This window comes from Ambystoma mexicanum, chromosome 6q, assembly GCF_040938575.1.
Source record: "Ambystoma mexicanum isolate Mex_15411 chromosome 6q, UKY_AmexF1_1, whole genome shotgun sequence".
In the NCBI taxonomy this organism is placed as follows: domain Eukaryota; kingdom Metazoa; phylum Chordata; class Amphibia; order Caudata; family Ambystomatidae; genus Ambystoma; species Ambystoma mexicanum.
In genome coordinates, this window is record NC_090937.1 from 987,827,112 (window position 1) to 987,833,111 (window position 6,000).

The 6,000-nt window shown below is 50.7% G+C and overlaps 1 protein-coding gene across 1 annotated transcript in view; it reads right to left on the bottom strand.

The window, feature by feature from the left end:
* The window catches only part of CFAP97 (cilia and flagella associated protein 97), a 390,032-nt gene extending 388,475 nt beyond the window's left edge, over positions 1–1,557 (bottom strand). Inside the window, exon 1 of the mRNA XM_069631508.1 lies at positions 1,427–1,557. The gene's annotated coding sequence lies outside the window, so the exon portion shown is untranslated. The remainder of the gene's footprint in view (positions 1–1,426) is intronic.
* Between the last annotated feature and the right edge of the window lie 4,443 nt (positions 1,558–6,000).

The window sequence follows — 6,000 nt, forward strand, 5'->3', positions numbered from 1 at the left end:
CTGCAACCCCCAATGATCACTCCTGAAACTCTTGCAGAAGTATGGCACAAGTTGGGCCTGGACTTCATAGGACCACTGGACACCATGGCGCCCAACCACATGTATGGTGTAGGGATGGTAGACCACCTGTCAAAATGGGTTGAGTTGGAATTATTACCCAATATAACCACAGCTACTTTTATAGAAGTGCTGAACACCATTTTTCAGAGAAAAGGCCAGACCAAAGAGACAGTACGGACAATGATGTTCAATTAGTATCCAGAGAAACTGAAGTGTTCTTACGCACTCAAAATATCAAACAGATCAGAGCAAGCCTTTATCACCCCCACACCACCTTCCCCCTGCCCCTCCCCAGACAATCGACTTGTTGAAAGGATAAATAGGTTCATGAAAGGAGTCTTGCATTTAGCTACAGCATCAGGGATGGACCCCTACAAAAATCCCTAGGGAAGCAGTCGCAACTCGTTGCCTGCCCCCAAACAATGTCAAAAACGTGTCGCCTTTTCTGCTGTTGAGGGGGGGGCTGCATCCACTCCCCCAGTGGCAACCCAAGGTGAGGCAAGACGGCCTGGTCGACATGAAAGAGCTAGTCTGCAGAATAAAAATAAAGATCAGATTAAAGCACTGAACAACGCTTGCAGAGCAACTCTGAGAGCAGAGAATGAGGGGGGCATTGTGAAAATAAAATTGCCACATAAGGCTCAAGTGATGGGGTCCAGGTACAGCCAACTGGTGGAAGTTGTGCGGAAAGGCAGCAACCACAAATGCTCCAGAGGTGGAAGACACTGGAATCTCAAACTAGTCACTATGTTCAGAAGGCATACCGAGAACAGGAGATGGAGAGAGAAGAGTCTCAGGAAGAGAGGAGTCCCAGAGAAAGTACACAGGTGGAAAGAGAAACACAGGGTGAAGAAGTCACCATTCTGCGCAGTGTCTTATGTGAGGCCACTAGATGATCACTCTTCAAAAACATCCCTCCTAGAAGAGTCAAAATGTTAAGAGGCTGAGAGAGATCTGCCTCGTGTGATGTACTACTATGATTTACAGTGTACGAAACAGTATGAATTCTCATGACATCTGGTAGTAGCTGCTGTTATTAACAATACGTGTGCGCGTAGAGGGCAGCTCTGTAGCCAAACGAGCAATCACACATGTTCTTAGTTTTGAAACCTGCGCTGAAATGTTTACCGAAAGCAACATCTGACGTGATTGGCGGAACATTGGCTCGATGTTGTAAGGTTTGTCATGGCTTTAATGAACCCACACTTTGTGAAAGACATATATAAAAGAGCGGACAGAAAACCCTAGACATTGGGAAGTTGCTAAAAACATACGAAATACGCTATTTGGAGAAGGGATTTGCCATCTTTGCAAATGAAGCACAAACAGAGAGGCACATTACATAATCATGGAATCTCCCACTGACCTGAGTGTTCCCAGGTCCAATCACCCTTCTCTCGCTGCCAACACCGCCACTCCTGCCGAAGCAGCAGCGTCCGTAACCAAGAGAGTCACTGCGTGTCGTAACCCTGTGCCGAGGAGGCGTGGCATAGCGCTGTACCCATGGACCTGACGTATGTTAAGATGAATGCCAGGCTCGTCCACAATATTGCAAAGCTGCCATCTTGGAATGACACTCGCAGCGCGTGAGCTATGTGGTTTTCCGTGGAAACGGAGAACTCTTACCATACTGTCAATGTGATAACGAATAGATACAAGCCTTGACGTATTATTTTATCTCCAATAACATATTTTGGCGATTTATACTATCTTTACGGAAAAACAATTAATTTGGGGGTTACTATCATAATTTGCGCATTCATTTGCGCATTTTAAAGCTGAAATCAGAGATTAGAGGTCATGAATTAGCTTTAAGAAAATGTTCCAGACTGATTTTAAGAGGGTCGGCAGTCACGCCCTGCTAGAGTTTCCATAGCGACTAGAAGAGACATATTGGTTATGGTACTGTCTAGCTCCCATCGGAGAAAGGGACCATAGCAACGGGCCGCCTACTCTTCTGCACGTGACTTTGACGTCCTCATTATGATTTTCGGGTCCAATTTTAGTAAGCGGGAAGTGGGTAAGCGCTGGGTGCAAGTGCAACCGGAGTTGCAGCGGTTAAAATGTAGGCAGGTCGGGCACCCCAGAAATGCCAAATAAACAGTATGTATTGAGTGCCGTCACCTGCTCCCATCACAGTCGCTGGGCTCCCTCATCCCACCCCTACCAAGTCCCTGGTCTCTCCCCATCACGCACCCTGGGTTCTCCCCCTCTGCTCCCACCACTATCCCATGATTCCTGCCCATTGTGCTCCCACCATAGTCCCTGGGTTCCCCCCATCCCGTTCCCAACACAGTCTGAGGGCCAGTGACGGCTGGTGATTTTTTTTTTTAAGTGGAGGGGCATAACTATTCCCACAAAAATGCCATAGCGACCGAGCATAGTGAGGGAGCCCAAAACAATAAATGGGGTTTTGGGGGGCGGTTTACCCTGTGAATTCTTTTTAAATGATGGGTTAAAATGTTGCATTGTTTAGCATACTTTTAACAAAAAGCCAAACCGTTTGCAATTGGTGCTGAGGGGCCCAGGGGGCAGGCATGACATTTGTTACTGGACATCTGATAGATGTCCAGTAAAAAGATACCATCCCTGACCCTGGGCCCCACTGGGCCTAACACAATCAACATGATTATGTGTGTATGCAATGCGCTGCACATTCATACAGCAATCACTCTATCATTCACACGAGCGTCCATCACCATACACTCAAAACATAAGCATGCACGCATCCATACACTGAACATAAAATGTACCTTCTGCATCGGCCTGCGTGTGGGTGCTGAAACGCCCTGCTCCAGGCTGCTCTGTCCGTATGTGCGAGGAGGTGCAGGAGCTTCTCCTCGGACATACAGACATGCAGTGCCCCAGCCAGCATTTCCAATGAGCTATGCAATGCTGGCGAAGCAAAACGCCCCAGCACTTGCATGGCTCAGTGAGCATGTGCGACTGGGGAACTAAACTGAACTGTCAAAGGGAAACAGTGTTTCCCTTTGACAGTTCAGCCAGCCCAGGAGCACTCCATCAGCTGGAAAAAGCAGCTGAGGGAGTGCGCACTGTTTCACTGGGCTGGCTCCTTAGCTCCTCCATAATGGGTGAGGGGCCACTGGGTGGGCTACCCCTCGCCATTATGGATGAGCCGCCAGTAACGGACTGGCCTATAGGGCAATTCCTGTACCAAAAATGTAAAATGCTAGTGTGGGCCAGTCAAAGTGGGCCACCATTTTGGCCAATGTGGATCAGTTTTATGAGTTACTTCACTATGCAGTAAGTAATTTTGACCATTGTTGCTGAATATTTCACAATTTACTTACATTTTAACACAAACCACCCCCTTGGGTACTATTGAAACAGTGGGCCTCATTACAACCCTGGTGGTAGCTGTGCCGGTAAAACCAACACGGCTACCGCCAGAGTTGCATCTGGGTCCAGCACCCGCGAATGCCGCACGGCCTGCTAGGTCAGATCTGGCGGGCTGTCGCATCCGCGAGCACAACTCGTACTATGCCGATATGGTAGCAACGGTGCCGGTAGCCTACCGGCACTGTTGTTAAAGTACCGCTATAGTTGTAATGAGGCCGAGTCTGTGACTAAAGGAATGAATATCCATTCACAACTACGGCCAATTTTTCATTGTTGCCTGAGACAGTTTCATGCTTCAGCCCAACCATGTGAGCCACACCTGCCCATTTCTTCCAATCTAAAAAAAAAAAACTTTTATTTTTACATTTCATGCTGAGCTCTCAGGGCCCCCCAGGGATGCACCCGCGGATTCCTGGGGGACTGCGTCCCACAGTTTGAATACCGCTGATCTAGAGGGAGGGATGGGGCATCTTGGGGTCTGAATGGTTGGCTAGGGGCACGCTGGTATGGGTCTGGCAGAATGGGGCACACTGGAGGACGGTATGGGGGCATTTTGGATGCATGGGGGCACATTGGTGTTTTGAAACCGATATGGGGCATCTGTTGGTCTGGAGGGTGGGATGCGGCATCTTGATGTGGCTCTGGAGGGAGGGGTTGGGGGCACATTGGTGTGGGTTTGATGGGAGGGATGGGATACATTGTGGGTATTTGGGAGGGATGGTTCACCTAGGTGTGGGTCTGGAGGGTGGGATGGGGGCATCTTGCTGTGTAGATGGAGGGATGGTGGCATCTTGGGGTCTGCAATGGATGGGGGCACATTGGTGTGGGTCTGGAACGGGTATGTGGCATCTGTTGGCTTGGAGGGTGGGATGGGACATCCCGGTGTGGGTGGATGGGGACATCTGTGTGCATCTGGAATGTTGGATGGGGCATGTGGCTCTGGCGGGAGTGGATGGAGGCACGTTGGTTTGATGGGTGGTGGGGAACATTGTCGGTTTGATGGGAGGGATGGGGCACATTGGTGGGGGTTTGATGGGATGGATGGGGCACATTGGTGTGGGTCTGCAGGGAGAGATGGGGCATCCTGGTTTGGGTTGGATGGGGACAATGGTGTGGGTCTCAAGGGAGGGGATGGGGGCACATTGGTGTGGGTTTGATGGGAGGGCAGGCACATTGGTCTGGGGGAGGGATGGGGGCACATTGTTGTGGGTCGGGGGAGGGACGGGGGCATATTGGTCTAGGCCTGGAGGAAGTGGTGGCGGCATCGTGGTGGGGTCTGCAATGGATGGGGGCACATTGGTGTTGGTCTGGAACAGGTATGGGGCATCTGTTGGTGTGGAGGGTGGCATGGGTCAGCTAGGTGTGGGCTGGCAGGGTTCGGTGGGGCATCTTGTTATGGGTCTGGAGGGAGGGGATGTGGCACATTGGTGTAGGTTTGATGGGGGGACGAGGGCCGTTGCTCTGTGTCTGCGGGAGAGATGGGGGCATATTGTGGGTCTAGGGGAAGGGATGGTTCATCTAGGTGTGGGTCTGGAGGGCAGGATGGGGGCATCTTGCTGTGTGGATGGAGGGATCGTGGCATCTTGGGATCTGCAATGGATGGGGCACATTGGTGTCGGTCTGGAACAGGTATGGGGCATACTGGTCTGGAGGGTGGGATGGGACATTCTGGTGTGGGTGCGATGGGGACATCTGTGTGCATCTGGAAGGTGGGATGGGGGCATCTTGGTGTGGCTCTGGAGGGAGTGGATGGTGGCACGTTGGTTTGGTAGGAGGGGTGGAGCACATTGGTGTGGGTTTGATGGGAGGGATGGGGACATTGGTCTGTGTCTGGGGGAGGGATGGGGCACATTGAGGGTCTGGGGGGAGGGATGTGGGCATCTTGCTGTGTGGATGGAGGGATGTTGGCATCTTGGTGGGGTCTGAAATGGATGGGAGCACATTGGTGTGGGTCTGGAACAGATATGTGGCATCTGTTGGTCTGGAGGGTGGGATGGGGGCATATTGGTGTGGCTCTGGAGGGAGTGGATGGAGGCACATTGGGGTCAGTTTGATGGGAGGGATGGGACACATTGGTGTGGGTTTGATGGGAGGGACATGGCGCATTGGTGTGGGTCTGCAGGGAGGGATGGGGCATCTTTGTGTGGGTTTGGGGGCACATTGGTATGGGGCACAGTGTGCATCTGTAGGCAGGTATGGGGCACAGTGTGGGTCTGGAGGGATGGATCATCTAGGTGTGGGTCTGGAGGGCAGGGTGGGGCATCGTGCTGTGTGGAGGGACTGATGGTGGCATCTTGAGGGTCTGCAATGGATGGGTTGCCAGACATTTGGTCGAAAACATTTGGTCGAATTACAATATGGTCGAATCAATTTGGTCGAAAAAATGGTCGAATTCTTTTTTTTTTTTTTTTTTTTTTGGGGGGGGTCCCCCCCCAACCCCCGTTTTTGGTGTTAAAACAAATTTTTTTTAACCTATTTTTACCTATACTAGAGCAAAAAAAAAAAATATACTTTTAAAAAAAAATTCGACCTTTTTTTTTTCGACCAATTTGTCATTCGATCAAATATATTCGACCATTT